This window comes from Rana temporaria, chromosome 10 (assembly GCF_905171775.1).
Source record: "Rana temporaria chromosome 10, aRanTem1.1, whole genome shotgun sequence".
Classification (NCBI taxonomy): domain Eukaryota; kingdom Metazoa; phylum Chordata; class Amphibia; order Anura; family Ranidae; genus Rana; species Rana temporaria.
The window spans coordinates 91,656,954-91,674,682 of NC_053498.1; positions in this window are offsets into that span (position 1 = coordinate 91,656,954).

Sequence of the window (17,729 nt, forward strand, 5' to 3'; positions counted from 1 at the left end):
CGGGGCTCCCACTGATTCGATATTATGGTGAGTTGAACCAATTAATTTTATATTACAAGGTAATAATAGAAATAATGCTCTTCAATCATCCTGATACCATAACAACCATGGTGCCATGATCATTGAAGCGCTAACATTAGTAATTTCCCTGATAAATTGCCCCCCCCAATTTTGGTTTTTAACAAAATGGGCTGCTCAGCTTAGAATGCCCGGGCCTATTTTTTGTCCCAGTCCGGGCCTGGCTGATAGCAACTATTTTCCACTATCAGCTGACATGGCTCTGGAAGGTTCCTGACAATATTGTCATGATCCTCCCCACTACATCATTTACAGCTGGCATTGGACAGCTGCATCTCCACTAAATCCCCTACTTATCCTTTAATATCATTCAGAAAGGAGGTATTATGAAAACAGAAATAATGATGACTGGTCTATACAATCGACTATGCATAGTGTAGCAAATAAATACCATTTTGAGTTTAACAACTAATTTAAATATTTGTTTTGCAATAACATTTATTTCGGTAGTTTAGACTCTAGTTATCCATATGGTAGTACCAATGTGTTATCAAAGCTCAATCTGCAGCTGTGGCGATTCTATTCTAGTATTTTCTGCATGATAGACCAGCATGATGTGCCAAGTAAAAAAGAGCTTTGATATGGATATGCAAAAAATGGCTGTTGTGGCATGGAATAAAGAAAGCTTAGCATTTCACTCGGCTCACATTAAGATGTGTATGAGTTGCTGAAGTCTGCTTTTAATGATTTCCAGTATTCTTATGCTCTGCCAGCTGTGACCACACTTTTAAACCACTTCAGCTTGCCAAGTTCATTATAATCAGTGAGTGAGAAAATGTCAGTGCGCTAAGGCTTTGTGTTTCTCCCATGCCCTCTTCATCCATTCAGGAGCCTTGGCAGCAGACGTCTACAAAGCAGGACGGCTAACAAAAGAAAGAGAGGTACAGTAGGAAAGATGCGTTGCCCACTAGTTCTATTCAAATGGCACTCCAATGATAGTCCATTGTTCACCGTGAAGCAACACAACTTTATGCATGGCTCATTAGCTTTGAACTACTCGCATCAAGTATTGTCATGAACATTATTCCACTGCATAAAAATGAAAGGTAATAATACAGCATATTGAAATAAATCCAAATTATTTATGTGCACAAAGAAACAGACATCATTTAGAAATGTAACAAATAAAAGCATCTGTTTTCTGAAGCTGTAAGTACTGATTAGGAATAAAGGTATCTCCCTGCTGCTGGAAAGGCTAATGCGGAAACATTTAAAAATTAAACTCCAGTAGAAAAAGTTTTAATTCCAAAGATTTTAAAGAGGAACTACATTTTTAATAAAAACATCTTTGCCATTCTGAAGCTTCCCTCCAACCACTTGGAATATTATTTTATATATACTGTGATTCTGTAATTGCCAAATTTGCTGCACAAATCTCCTTCCACTGAGTCTGACTGCAGTCATTTTAACTGTGGGCAGCTGAAGCTGCTGCCTGTTCACTTCCTGGATTTACACAGACACACACCTCCAGCTCTGCAGCTCTCATTGGCCCTCTTATGACTTATACCCCCCTCCCTTCACGAGAGTGGGAGAGAGAGCTGTGCATGATGTCATAAGCCTAGGCTTTTTTTGTTCAGACAAGGAACAGGAAGTGGGCTGTACATTGTATTTACTGGCAGAAAAAAAAATTATGGAAAGTTGAAAAAATGACTAAAGTTCCACTTCAACTGCTGTCCATCACCTTGCTGGAAGTCATACTTCTACCTCTGGTGGGACCATAAAAATAAAGATTGTGATCTGGAGCACCATATGTGACAAGCCTCCTTTTATATATATATATATATATATATATATATATATATATATATATACATACATACATACAAAGAAGTAGAGGAGAACTGCAGACGGTGTACAACAAGTGCCAGCAAACAGGTCTTCCCGACGACTATATATATATTGTGACAGGAAGTCAGGTAAATCTGTGGGTGTTGTCACAGACAGGACATACATTTCTGCCTTGTTTAGACAATACACCAATTGTTATTAGGCGTCGGCTGCAAATGTAACCAGGAAAGGTTTGAGGGCGTTGGAAGACTTCAGCTGTTCAGAATGAAGCAATTTAGGCCTCTATAAGTAATCCAGAGGATTACCACTGAATTGCTGCCTCCAGAGGCTTTGTGAATAAGGAGAGCAGCGTACTGAGAGTCTTCTGAGAAGGTGAGAAGAGGATTGATTTTTCTGTGTGATAAAAAAATCAAAAGACTATTGTTTTTCTGCTGTATGACCAGCAGTGTCTGACCAGCACTAGGCTGTGCCAGATTCCTAGATAGGTTCCTGTGTGGTGAAGGTAGACGCCCCAAGTGGCCAGGGTTTATTTTATGTTTGATTTTGTTTATGCTGTTTTGGATGCTTGCACTTGTTTCCAGCAAGATGGAAGAATAAACTAAAATCTTTGTTTTCAACCGTCTTCGACTGCCTGTCTGTATAAATTCAGTGTGTAGTGAACCCATCCAGGGGGTCACACCCCCCCGCTACCGAGCTAACCCCTTACAATATATATATATATATATATATATATATATATATATATATATATATATATATATATATATACAGTATATATGAAGAAAGTTCAAAAGTTGCTGCACTTAAAATCGTTTCTTTATTTTTCAAATATCTTTGAAAAATAAAGAAACGATTTTAAGTGCAGCAAATCACTTACAAAATGTAACATATTTGGTACACATGATTACAAGTTTATTTGCTAAATAAGAAGACAAAATAAAATCCTTTTATACACATGATTATACATTTTATATTTCAATAAATAGACACAGAAAAAAAAAAATCCAACTATAGTGGATGATAATAAGCTGATGAAATAGACATTATAACAGCGTAAATTCATGGCTGATCCTAATATTCATATACATGATGTTTATTTACATATAGAGGTACATGATTACATGACATATTGCGACCAAAAAATTCATAGCATCCTAAGACTAGCAGTGTTTCATGGGTCACTTCCTCAGGAGTATACGTAAGAAAAGTATCTAAAATGCTTGGAATTTCTGACAACAAATGTTCGATGGGAGCTTTGGGTCGGAAATTCCGCCCGTGCGTAGGCCCCATCGGACATTTTCTGTCGGAATTTCCGACAACCAAAATTTGAGAGCTGGTTCTCAAATTTTCCGACAACAAAATCCGTTCTCGTAAATTCCGATTGTGTGTGGACAATTCCGAGGCACAAAATTCCACGCATGCTCTTAATCAAGTACGAGACAGAAGCGCTCGGTCTGGTAAAACTAGCATTCGTAATGGAGATAGCACATTCGTCACTCTGTAACGGACTGAAAAGCATGAGGCTGAAAAGTGAAAAGCGCAAATCTTCCCTTACCAAACTTCTACTAACATGACTGGTATTGAACTTCCCTTTAATAGTGCCGTCGTACGTGTTGAACGTCACCGCGTTCTTGATGTTCGGAATTTCCGACAACATTTGTGTGACTGTGTGTATGCAAGACAAGTTTGAGCCAACATCCGTCGGAAATGTATCCACGGTTTTGTTGTCGGAATTTTTGATTGTCTGTACGCGGTATTAGCGTAAATGAATAACAGAACAATAATATTCCAAGGAAAAATTGCTCCTAAAAAGAAAGGTGAGTAGCCTTGTTACTTACAAACTAGCTCAAGAAAGAGCCCAGTAGCCTTAGGATCAGAGGATTTCAGGGCATATCCACCATGGGGGCTGCGGCAGCATATCACACATAGACCAGAGAGGGAAATGAAGGGCAGATTGAGTTTTCATGAAATCCATGGAGTGTGTAGATAGGTGATGGCACCAACAGTGAATGCCAACACTTGTCGATAGAAAATGATGGAATATGAAAAAGAAAAAATATGTGTCTGTACCCATGTCCATGACATGTGATAATTGGCAAAAACAACATATATTTATGATTGATTAGCTCATTATCATCCTCTTGGATTTTTTTTTATTATTAATATTGAAATTTCCTGGATTTCTACAAATAATGAAATCTGGTGCGACAAGAGTAGCCAGGGAGCAACCGTTTTCTTAACTTTACAGATCCCCTTTTTAAAAGCAAATTCTCATTATACTCTTGTGGCTGTCTCTTGTCTACAAGGGTTTTTGAACCCCCTTGACAGGACCAGAGGTAACAGTCAGTAACTCAAACTTTACATTAAATACATAAAAAGTTAAAAACTTGATGTTAAAGGCATAAATCAGCATAGCTCCCTGCTAAATGGAGCGCTCTAGCTGTAACTCAGTGGTTGGGGAGTTGTTGGACTGCCACAGAAAGACCACTACTCATATATAGATAACGGCATTGCTCTAGGCCTGCAACCAGGGGACAGAGGCTAGGACTGGGGCAGTATCTTCTAAAATTACTTAAATAAAGATCAAACCACAATGAAGATGCCTTTTTGGTGAAATTGAAATTCTTGTAGGACTTTTGCATAACTGCTCACCCCTCTCTGACTTCAGCTCAGTGAAATGTTTGACCATTCTGACATGCTTTATTACTTCAGTTGCAATATGTTTGTGGGTTTCCTTGAACAAACTACCTGCTTTTAATCCCCCAACAACATTTCAGTGGGATTCAAATCAGGGTCTTGACTAGGCCAGCCCATAACCCTCAATGTATTCTTTTAGAGACATTCCTGGGCAGATTTGATTGTGCACTTTAGATCATTACAGTGTTGAAAGATCAATTATTGATTCAAATTCAATTATTATAGAGATGGCTTGGATCCTATGAAAATTCATAGCTGACTCACCAACTGTAAGCTGTCTATGCCCTGGAGCAACAAAGTAAGTCCAAACCATAACATTTGCACCAATATGCTTTACATTTAGTATGAGGTTCTTCTCCTGAAATGCTGTCTTCTAGTTGTGCCAATCGCATCTACTGTCACTGTTGATTTATCAGTCCACAGCACAAGCTTGGCATTTATATTTTAAATATAAACTAGTCTTGCTTTAATATTCTTTATGGCCTTTTCCTAGCACACCTCACAAGGCGGTTAGACTGGGGCAATCTCTTTCTTATTGTAGAAGCATGCACATCGACACCAATTATTGCAAATTACTGGCAGATTCGGTGATACAATTTGGGGGTTCTTGAAGACTTGTTTTAATATTAAAAAGGTCAGCTTCTGGGCTGAATTGTCTGAGCTGTGCAGTTCTGGAAAAATTTGCAGGAATTTAAAATCTTTGTCCAATCATGTGACCACTGTGACAGTGGGCACATGATCGCTGATCTTTCCTGCCCCCCTGGGCATTCAGAATTATTTAAGGCTTGGTTCACACTGATACGACAAATGCTCCCACACTGGGAGCTCATGTCGCATAACGTGTGAAAATCAATGTTTCCCTATGGAAGCCATCTTAACTGGTCCGACACAAGTCGGTCCTACTTTGAAAATGCTCCCTGTACTACTTTGGTCTGACTTTGATCCTACTTCAGCTTATTGACTATCACTGAAGTCAGATCAAAGTCAGATCGCTGTCTTTCCTGATTCGACTTTGGCATTTGGCATGTGACTTGTGCTCCGATGATCTTGAGGGGGAACTCCACGTCAAATAAAATAAAAACGGCATGGGTTCCCCCTCTAAGAGCATACCAGGCCCTTCCGTCTGGTACCGATTTTTAGGGGAACCCCCTATACCAAAAAAACGGTTTGGGGGTCCCCCCATAGTCCATACAGATCTTTATCTGAGCACGCAGCCTGGCCGGTCAGAAAATGGGGTGGGGACGAGCAAACGCCCCCTCCTGAACCGTATCAGGCCGCATGCCCTCAACATGGGTGGGTGGGTGCTTTGGGGCGGGGAGCAAGGGCCTCTTCCCAACAACCCTGGCCGTTGGTTGTCAGGGGCTGCGGGTGGGGGGCTTATCGGAATCTGGAAGCCCCCTTTAATAAGCCAGCCGCCGTGTCAGCAACTTGCTCAGAGTGAGTAGCACACTAAACCAAAACTACTACCACAGTATTTTGCAACACCATGCAATACCCTCTGGAATATGTATAGTTGGTCAGGGGTTCATCCTACAGTAAATTAATGACTCAAATACATACCTCTAGGCTGAGTCAGAATTACCTTAGAAGAACAGGTCAGTAGGCTACAAATTATGGCTATCAGTCTCTGAACTTAAACCCCATCAAGCTGGTTTGGGATGAACCAGACAGAAGGGTGAAAGCAAAGCAACCTACAAGTGCACCACATTTGTGGGAACTTCTGCAACAGTATAGGGAAGAACTTGACAAACAATATTTGATCTCCGTTGTAGAATGAATGGCATGAGTGTGTTCAGCTGTTATATCTCCAAAAGTTTGGATTACAATTTGTCAAAGAAAACAACTTCATGATCTTTTGCATATCTAATTTTTATTTGTTGTATGCTTTATTTGCAGATTACAATGAGACATTAAAGAAAAGTTCGGGATTTAAAAAAAAAAAACAATAATAATCACCTAGGTGGATGTAGCATTGGATAGGATTGTTGGGAGGCTGAGCCTGGTGCCGATTTAGGGTTCTGGGTGGATCTAGACCATATGGTTGGGATCTTCTTATAGCCTGGGCAGACTCTGTGACATTAGCCAATAGCAGGCTGAAGGTTATCAAATAAGATGAACTTTTATGTGGACAATGGGCCAGATCCACAAAAACCTGGCGTAACTTAAAAAATCCCATTTAAGTTACACTGCCTTAAAGTTTCTACCTAAGTGCCCGATCCACAAAGCACTTATCTAGAAATTTCAGGCTGTGTAACTAAAATTCCGCCGGCGCAAGGCGTTCCTATTCAAATGGGGCGAGTCCCATTTAAATGAGGCGCGCTCCCGCGCCGGCCCTACTGCGCATGCGCGAAGTTACGTTACGCCGAGTTTTGAGGATCGCGACGGCTTAAAAAAGTTGCGTCGGGAAAAAAAAAAAAAATGACAGCGTCGCTCGGCATGCATTCCTGAGGGAGAACTCCATGCCAATTTTCAAAGAAAAAAACGGCATGGGTTCACCCCCCAGGAGCATACCAGGCCCTTAGGTCTGGTATGGGTTGTAAGGGGACCCCCCTACGCCGAAAAATCGACGTAGGGGGTCCCCCTACAATCCATACCAGACCCGTATCCAAAGCACGCTACCCGGCCGGTCAGGAAGGGAGTGGGGATGAGCGAGCGCCCCCCCCCCCTCCTGAGCCGTGCCAGGCCGCATGCCCTCAACATGGGGGGGTTGGGTGCTCTGGGGCAGGGGGGCGCACTGCGGGCCCCCCCACCTCAGAGCACCCTGTCCCCATGTTGATGAGGACAGGACCTCTTCCCGACAACCCTTGCCATTGGTTGTCGGGGTCTGCGGGCGGGGGCTTATCGGAATCTGGGAGTCCCCTCAAATAAGGGGGCCCCCAGATACCGGCCCCCCACCCTAAGTGAATGGATATGGGGTACATCGTACCCCTATCCATTCACCTGTAGGCAAAAAGTTAAAGTTAGTAAACACACAACACAAGGCTTTTTAAAATAATTTATTATTCTGCTCCGGATGCCCCCCCTGTCTTCTTTATTAGCTCTATTAGCAGGGGGGCTTCTTCTTCCGCTCTCCGGGGGTCTTCTCCGCTCTCCGGGGGGGGTTTCTTCTTCCGCTCTCCGGGGGGGGGGGCTTATCCGGACTCCGGGGGTCTTCTTCCATCTTCTCCCCTCTTCCGCTGTTGACTCGGCGAACCCCGGTTCTTCTGCAGATGTCCGGTGCCTTCTTCTTCAGTGCTGGCTGCCTGCTATCTTTGTGTGTTAGCTCAATTTCTAACAGGCAGCCGGCGCGGTCTTCTGTGACGTCAGGGTCTTCTCTTCCTTTCTTCCGATGTTGCCTCGTCGCCTGTTGTCGCTGTAATGATGGAAGCGCGCCTTGCATCCCATTTATATAGGCATCACCGTCCCATCATGCTCCGGCAGGTACCCACGTGGTGGGTGCACGTGGGTAGGCACCCACCACGTGGGTACCTGCCGGAGCATGATGGGACGGTGATGCCTATATAAATGGGATGCAAGGCGCGCTTCCATCATTACAGCGACAACAGGCGACGAGGCAACATCGGAAGAAAGGAAGAGAAGACCCTGACGTCACAGAAGACCGCGCCGGCTGCCTGTTAGAAATTGAGCTAACACACAAAGATAGCAGGCAGCCAGCGCTGAAGAAGAAGGCACCGGACATCTGCAGAAGAACCGGGGTTCGCCGAGTCAACAGCGGAAGAGGGGAGAAGATGGAAGAAGACCCCCGGAGTCCGGAGAAGACCCCCGGAGAGCGGAAGAAGAAGCCCCCCCTGCTAATAGAGCTAATAAAGAAGACAGGGGGGGCATCGGGAGCAGAATAATAAATTATTTTAAAAAGCCTTGTGTTGTGTGTTTACTAACTTTAACTTTTTGCCTACAGGTGAATGGATAGGGGTACGATGTACCCCATATCCATTCACTTAGGGTGGGGGGCCGGTATCTGGGGCCTTATTTGAGGGGACTCCCAGATTCCGATAAGCCCCCGCCCGCAGACCCCGACAACCAATGGCAAGGGTTGTCGGGAAGAGGTCCTGTCCTCATCAACATGGGGACAGGGTGCTCTGAGGTGGGGGGGCCCGCAGTGCGCCCCCCTGCCCCAGAGCACCCAACCCCCCCATGTTGAGGGCATGCGGCCTGGCACGGCTCAGGAGGGGGGGCGCTCGCTCGTCCCCACTCCCTTCCTGACCGGCCGGGTAGCTTGCTTTGGATACGGGTCTGGTATGGATTGTAGGGGGACCCCCTACGTCGATTTTTCGGCGTAGGGGGGTCCCCTTACAACCCATACCAGACCTAAGGGCCTGGTATGCTCCTGGGGGGGAACCCATGCCGGTTTTGTTTTTACAAATTGCCGTGGAGTTCTCCCTCGGGAATGCATACCAAATGCCGTCGCTGGAATGGGCTTTTACATGGTGTGACTAGTTTACACTTTGTAACATCAGCCCTAGTTTTACACTTGCAAAATAACACTTACGGCGAAAAAACGAAGCTGGAAAGCTTTGTGGATCGCCTTAAGTGCTAATTTGCATACTAGAAACGGCATTTCGACTCGAAATGCCCCCAGCGGCGGATGCGGTACTGCATCCTAAGATTCGGCAGTGTAATTCAATTACACATGCCTGATCTTCTGCCTAACTTTGGAAAAAGCCTTTTGAGGATCGTTTCCAAAGTTAGACACAGACTGAACAGCAGTTAAGTCTGCGTATCTCTTTTGAGGATCTGGCCCAATAAGTTTAACCATGTGTGCACAACTCAATTTCTACATCCCTTCTTGTTGTGATCCTTTTGTCTTAAGCCTTATACACACGACTGGACTTTTTGACAACAAATTCAAAATGAGCAGGTTTTTAAAAAAAAATCCGACCGTGTATACGCTCCATCGGTTTTCATCGGACAAAAGTTCGCTCTGCAAACGGACAAACTTTTCGGCAACTTAAGTCCTATGGTGCAAAGTCCTATCGTGTGTACAGAAATCCATCGGACTTTAGTCCAAAGTACAAACACGCATGCCCAGAAACAATGTTAAAATCAACCAACAATAGCCGAAGATGACCAAAGGGTGGCATTAAAGAGCAGAAAAGAGCAGAAAAATCACGTGATTTTGGGAAAGTTTGCAGAAAAAGTCCTGCCGTGCTATGGGTGTTCCCAGCCAAAGCCCTTCAAACAAAAATCCACTGAAAAAGTTTTTTGTTCTATCGTGTGTATGGGGCTTTATAGTTGTGACACCTTATTTTTTATGTAATGTGTGCTAAAGTATCCGATGTTTTATAAGTACCAGTGCCAGATATGGATGGATCAAAAATATGTACTTTTGTGCCACATTTTATTGTGCTGAAAGTTTATGTGATGAAAAATGTAGCTGACTCACTTAAAATGACCATGAGAACTTTTAGTTGCCAGAAGACGACTTACCACTCTCAATGAGCAAAGCAATGGCTGGAAGATGTGCCATCCTCCCCATTCAATGCCTTCTCTAATCCACTCCAGTCTCACTGACTTGCATGGCTAAATTTTAGTTACTGTGTTAGGTAAGTTTTATAGTTGGAACAAAGCCTTGTTTACTAAAATTTGAAAAAGATTTAACAGTTGGCAAGGTCATTAAAGATATAAAAAAGCTAACAGTTTTAACTACCAACGACAGTTATGTAATATTCAGGATGAAACATGTAGGGATAAGGACAAAGTTGAATATTTATAGACATGTTATTTATGACAAAGGTGACATTTGTTACTGTAATTATTGTTACTAGTCTTGTGATAAATGTAATAAATACCTAATTATAGTTTCATAAATTCTAATGGGCTCTGAGCTTCATCGTTATTTATTAATCAATAAATCCATAGGAGTTTTCTATACCTCTCAGAATAACTAAAAAATTGAATCTTAAATGTTCCTACTGCATACTGCATACTATTCCTGCTGCAAAATAAAGCTGATGTCATGGGTCCAATAATCAGATGGAGGTCCTAGTAGTCAGTAATCTGCATTTCAGATGCCTTTAGAAGTTTTGAAAAGATTTTAGGTGCATTGTCCAAAATCTGACTTGGATCTTACAGTGTATTGTGCTTTCTTATACACTATCTAAACCCAAGAACTAAAATGCCTTTCTAAGATATTATTTAAAAAAAAAAACGTTCTTTTGTTAAGGAGTCTATTTTTTTGAAAATTGCTGGACAAACGTGACAAGTACTTGTCCAGCTATAACCAATTTTTTCAGCATTTTGTCTCATATGCCTATTTCCTATGATTTTTAGCACCAGCTAGAGGCCATAATGCAATATTTTTCGATTGAGGCATTTTAAAAAATACCACAATACTAGCTAACCCTAGATGGAGCTGATGATCATAATAAATAATCATATTAGACAAAATACAGGGAAATTGGATGTTTGTGACATTTGTCCAACAATTTTTTTTTTTTTAAATAGACTAATATTTATATTGTACTGCTTTTTATAAGGTGCATCCTTTTAAAATGCATTCCATGTGCTTTTCTATTTTCTAGTGTATTGCTGTAAATGGAAGTTAAATGTGTGGTGTGTCAAACCCATGCTACCCTTTACGTGTTGAATGTGCAAAAGACATAAAAAATAAGTGCAGAATAAAATAATATTATAACAATGTTTTGGTGGCTGCTAGCAGTAATGTGTGTTCCCACACCATGCATCTATACAATTAAAACCCAAATGTGACACTGCTGTGCCTACCTACTACTGCTACAAACATAATTGTGCTGATTACACAGTGTGTACTCCAAATGTGATAAACACCATATACGTAATAAAAACCGAAAACATATACCGTAATACAATACTACTACAATATTTATCAATCCATTGAAATATAAATACAATTATTTGTGTCTAAATAAAGTATTTCTCCTTAACTCCTATTTTTATATATATATATATATATATATATATATATATATATATATATATATATATATCCTCTATTTATCAAAAAGGGAGCATTAGGAAGCACATTATCACATTTACAATCCATTAAGTATATGTATATACATACATCTTTTTCCATCATTAATACATTTTAAGTCAACAAAATATCCCCCCCCCGAAAAAAAGGTAACCATACCCCCTCCCGTTCCCTACAAGAGATGGAGGGATTCAGTTTTTTTTTATCATTTGTACCGGCACGCACCTCATATTGGGCAGTCCTCACTCCTCAGATGCCCCATCTAGCATTCTCTTTCCCTTCTCCGAAAAAATGAATAGATTCCATGCCGTCCATGTTTTATTATACTGTTCTTTCTTATTTTGAGATGAAAGGACTAAGTCCTCCATGGCTCCCATCTATCTTACTCTATTGAGCCATTCTGCAATAGAGGGTGGCCTAGGATCCCTCCAGTTCAGGGTGACCCCAGCTTTAGCGGCGTTAATCAGGTGACACAACACTGATTTCTTCTTATCTTCTACCTCTGGTGAGCCAATAAGATTTTATACACTGTAAATCCCACCACCCTTTAGTTATGTGCTCACCTTATGTAGTTGACCTGCCCAGTGTCAGGTCCAATAACACCTTTCCCACTTAGGGGTTGCTGTATATTCCACTTACTGTATTTTTTGGCGTATAACACTCACTTTTTTACCCTGAAAATAGAGAGTAAACTGTGCCTGCGTGTTATACGCAGGGGGCTGTGAAAAGTTTTTTTCCTGAAGCTTCCCTCTTAGGCCTTGTACACACGATCAGTCTATCCGATGAGAATGGACTGAAGGCCCGTTTCATCGGTTAACTGATGAAGCTGACTGATGGTCTGATGTGCCTACACACTATCAGTTAAAAAAACGATCGAGTCCAACGCGGTGACGTAAAACACATCGACGTGCTGAGAAAAATGAAGTTCAATGCTTCCAAGCATGCGTCGACTTGATTATGAGCATGCGCAGGTTTTTAACTGATGCTTTTGCATACTAACCGTTGGTTTTGACCTATCGGTTAGGCGTCCATCGGTTCAATTTTAAAGCAAGTTCTATTTTTTTGGACCGAAGGATAACTGACTGATGGGGCCCACACACGATCGGTTTGGACCGATAAAACGGTCCTTCAGTCCGTTTTCATCGGTTTTGACTGATCGTGTGTATAGGGCTTTAAAGTTAGGGTGTGTGTTATACGTATGTGCGTGTTATACGCCGATAAATACGGTAGTTATAATCTCACTTAAATTTTCTCCTCCAATTTCCACTTTAGATACTGTGCAACACATCCAGTTTAAATAATTGCATGACCCATTAAAATATTGTGATTCCTTCCTGCAGAGGACTCATAAAGCAAAAGGGATCCCCATAGTGCAGCAAGCTTCTAAAAAAAATTATTTAAAATATAATGCCCTTACATCACCCGTGGAGCCAGGTGACTGACAGCTGTAACAGAAAGTGATGCAGGAGCCACAACCCCGCTGTTTTTATATGCTATTTATGCTTTTAATTTATGTAAATGCACTATGTAAGTCAACCAATAAAAAATAAAAATAAATAGAAATCCTCCTTATATACAGTCCTATACCCAGAGGCAGGAAAAAACCCTTATGAAGCATGGCCCAAATTGCTCCAGCGATAGGAAAAAAAATTAATTCCTGATCCTCCAGAAGGGAATCAGATATTCCCTGGATCAACAATCTCTAATGCTATTACCTATAAATATTATTATTCAGGTTTTTTTTTTGCATTTAGGTGTGGTTTGTGCATGGTATGGTTTGAGTTTGTGCAACAGGCAACTCCAGAATGCAATCCTTGAAAAAGGTCTTGCCACTTCCTATTTAAAGATCAGAGGAACCAAAGCAAAAAACAAATAAATTCTTTATCCATTTGCAGATCACGCTATAGCCGAAATGACCTGGTCAAGAAATTAGATGTGTAATTTATGTCCCTGAAGATGCTCCTTGTATGTTGGGCCTCTGTATGTGCTATGCTGTAAACAAGTCTCACACATGTGGTATCGCTATACTCAGGAGGAGTAGCAGAATGTATTTTGGTGTGTAGTTGCAAATATGCATATGCCATTTGAGAGAAATAACCTGTTAATATGACAATTTTGTAAAAAGAAAAAAAAATCCAAATTTTTCAAAGAATTGTGGGGAAAATTACAACTTCAAAAAACTCACCATGCCTCTTACCATGCCTCTTACTAAATACTGTACCTTGAAATGTCTACTTTCCAAAAAGGGTTCATTTTAGGAAATGTAGCAGTATACATTTTGCAAAAAAAAAAAAAATCAGTGGTGATTAAATATCACCAAAAGAAAGCTCTATTTGTGTGAAAAAAAGGCCAAAAAATCATATGGCTACAGTAATTGTCATTCAAAAATGTGAGAGCGATGAAAGTGGAAAATTGGCCTGGTTAGGAAGGGGGTATAAGTGCCTATTAGGCCAGCGGTTAACAAGTCTTTACAGGGAATGTTGGCATGAAGCCAGACCTCTCTGATTTCTGGGATTCTGATGGCTGTGTTGGTTGGATGCCTGGCCTAAACTTAGGAAACATTGTATGGCTCTGGTATCTGTAAACCAAAAAGCTGTTCTGAGAAGTCAAAAATAAATTCTAGTGGATGAGCCTAGCGGAGGCAGGTGACTGCAACACAGCAGGAGAGTGTGAAAACAGCACAGACAAAAGTTAAAATAGCACATAACTGCAGGCTCTGTTTGAATGGAATCATGAGACTGTCAAGAACCATGAATCAAGCCTCGTACACACGCTCGGTTTTCTCGGCTAGAGCCAGCAAGAAAACTGCTGGCAGAGCTTTCTTGCCAAGTAAACCGTGTGTGTGTACGAGGCTTTCAGGTTTCTCGTCTGAAAATCTGCCCAGAATCTCGACGAGAAAAATAGAGAACCTGCTCTCTATTTTCTCGTCGAGATTCTTGTCAGCCTGTTTCCTGACGAGAAACCCGAGCGTCTGTATACTTACCTGTCGCTGTGGAAACCCGCGCATGCTCGAAATTACTTTGACGCATGCGCGGTAGCTTCCACGGCATAGGCGGCGATGGCATCGCAAGAAGGCGGCGATGGCATCGAATGTGACGAGTGCATACTTGTCGTACGCGATGACGTCACTGCGTTTTTGCCTTTCAAAAGAACCGTGGTTCTTTTGAAAGGAGTGTGTGTACACTCAGGCGGCAAGAGATTCTTGCCAAGAATCTCGTCAGGAAAAACAAAGTTTTTTTCCTGACAAGATTCTAGCCCGTGTGTACAAGGCTTGAGACTGAGATAGAAATGCAATAAAAATCACACCTTTTAATGTAATGGTAAAATGCTACAGATCAGTAAACGTAGTCAAAACATAAGCCAGGGATTGGAAGCCAAAGTGGGTAGTCAGACAAGCCAGTAATCAGGAAACCAGAGATCAGCATAGTCAAAAAAGAGGATCAGGAACCAGAAGGGATGTCAGCCGGGCAAAGTCTTTCACAGGAACACAGTAGAGAAACTCCAAATATGTTGACCAGGCGAAGGTAGGAAAGGAATGAACAAGGCAGTTTAAATAGCCAGAAGGGGCTGGCTGTAGGCGGGACTGATGAGCAGATAATGATTACCAGGTGAGCCACCGAGGAATCAATGAGTGCTGACAATTATCCGACAGCTGAGCAGCCTGAGAACAGAGAAGAGAGCTGCTAAGAGCCCAACTCTGGCAAAGACTGATCATACTGCTACCTCTGTATGGTATCTAAAAGGGAAAAGGGGCTGTGTTAAACAGAGGGCATGGGATTGTGAAGGTTGACACTTAGGTAAAATGGTTGGGCAAAAGAACAAGAAGATTTTCATTGGGTCACATTTCTTGGATACCTGAAATGAGGGGAACCTGGTGACTGCTAGTTGAAAGGTTGCAAGTAGTGATGAACAGTTGCATCAAAATTTGATTCAACTTGTTTTTTTTGTTTTGCTTTTTAAAATAAAAAACTATTATAAAAAATCATATTTTTGAACTCAAATTGCTTTGAAGTCAATAGATTAATGGCCACTTTCTCCCCTCAAAAGCTCACTCAGAGCCTCCCATCCTTTATCCCACTGACACCACTAATGCAGTTTTTCTTCTAACTAAAGCCAGTCATAGACGGTTCGAATCGTAGCTGGTTCAGCAGGGACCGGCCAAGATTCAAACCATGTATAGGCATGCTGATTGTACCCTACATGATTGATCGATCAACTTGGGTACAACCAACATGTCAGAATTTTCATGGGATTATTGCCAGCGACTATAGCCACTAGCAATAACCACTGTGTGTTCTCTCGGTTGGGACAGCTCCCCGCGCCCCTCCACCAGGAGAACACAATAGTTCTCTGGGAGGGATTCCCCCATCAACACTGACTGTGCTTGCAGGAAAGAAATTTACACCATCTATGGCCGACTTAACATTACACAAGCCAAGGTATTTTTTTTTTCTCACCAACACTGAGACATTTTTTCCTGACATTAACACTAGCCATGTTTTTTTTGCCACTATCAGCCCATAGTTTGTAGCAGTGCACATCATTCAATGTGCTGCAGCACACTAAGGTTAATGACACACTGGTGACTGCCACCAGCAATCCTGCCACTGCCAATTTGTCCCATTGGCTAGTGTCAGGATGGCTAAGAGGCTGGCTTATTGCCCCTATAGAATTTCTCTGAGGCAGTGATTTGTCGCTTCCATCGCTATTAATCGAGATTGAGCAGCCTTTGGTACACTGATGGAGCAACAAATCACTGCCTCAAAGCAGTTTCATAGGATCATACAGCCAGATTCGTAGCTTTAAAGGTACTTATTTATTTATTTTTTATTTACTTCATTGAAGTGTCAAAAAATTACCCTTCGTTCAAATCCAGGCATTTTTAGCGCACTACATAGAAATGCATACATGCTGCATTTTTACCCTGTGCACACCTCTACACATACACTATATTGTCAAAAGTATTGGGGTGTGTGCATTTACATGCACATAGGGCCAGATCCACGTAGATCGGCGTATTATTAGGCAGGCGTAGCGTATCGTTTTTACGCTACGCCGCCGCTACTTTGAGAGGCAAGTGCTGTATTCACAAAGCACTTGCCTCTAAAGTTACAGCGGCGTAGTGTAAAAATCCCGGCGTAAGGGCGCGGAATTCAAATGATGAACAGGGGGCGTGTTTTATGTAAAATAAGCTTGACCCCACGTAACTGACGCTTTTTTCGTACGGAGCATGCGCGCGCATGCTCATTATCACGTCAAATTTTCAAATGAAATTACGCCCGCTCAATGCCTAGACGACGTGAACGTAATTTACGCAAAGCCCTATTCGCGAACGATTTACGCAAACGACGTAAAATATTCAGAATTCAACATGGGAACGACGTCCATACTTAACATAGGATACGCCTCATATAGCAGGGGTTACTTTACGCCGAAAAAAGCCTAACGTAAACAACGTAAAAAAATGCGCTGGCCAGACGTACGTTTGTGGATTGGCGTATCTAGCTTATTTGCATACTCGACGGGAAAATCGACAGAAGCGCCACCTAGCGGCCAGCGTAAATTTGTACCTTAGATCCGACAGCGTACTAAGACGTACGCCAGTCGGATCTTAGCACAATTCCGGCGTATCTTGTTTTGTGGATACAAACAAAGATACGCCGGTGCATCCTAGAAGTTACGCGGCGTATCAATAGATACGCCAGCGTAACTTCTTCGTGGATCCGGGCCATAAACTTTAATGGCCTCCCAGTCTTAGTCCCTGGGTTCAATATTGAGTTGGCCCACCCTTTGCAGCTATAACAGCTTCAACTCTTCTGGGAAGGCTGTTCACAAGGTTTAGGAGTGTGTCCATTTGTGAGGTCATGCACTGATGTTGGACAAATGCCAAGAAGGCCAAGAAGGCCCACAACTCCTGAAAAACAAGCCCACACCATAATCCCCCCTCCACCAAATGATTTGGACCAGTGCACAAAGCAAATTAACAAACTTCCTTTCTTAGGGTGTCTGTATTATGGATGAAGTAGTAAAGCAGACACCTTTGGACAGCATTATTGTCAGTCTGGGGGGAGGGGAGTGTTATACTATCAGATTTAGATGGACTCGACTAACAAATTTTAAACTCAGCTCCAGCTAGCACTTGTTAAGTTATTATAGCAGTTTTTTTTTTCAGAGAGCTGCATGCTTATTGTTGGCTCAACCCCATACTCCTCCC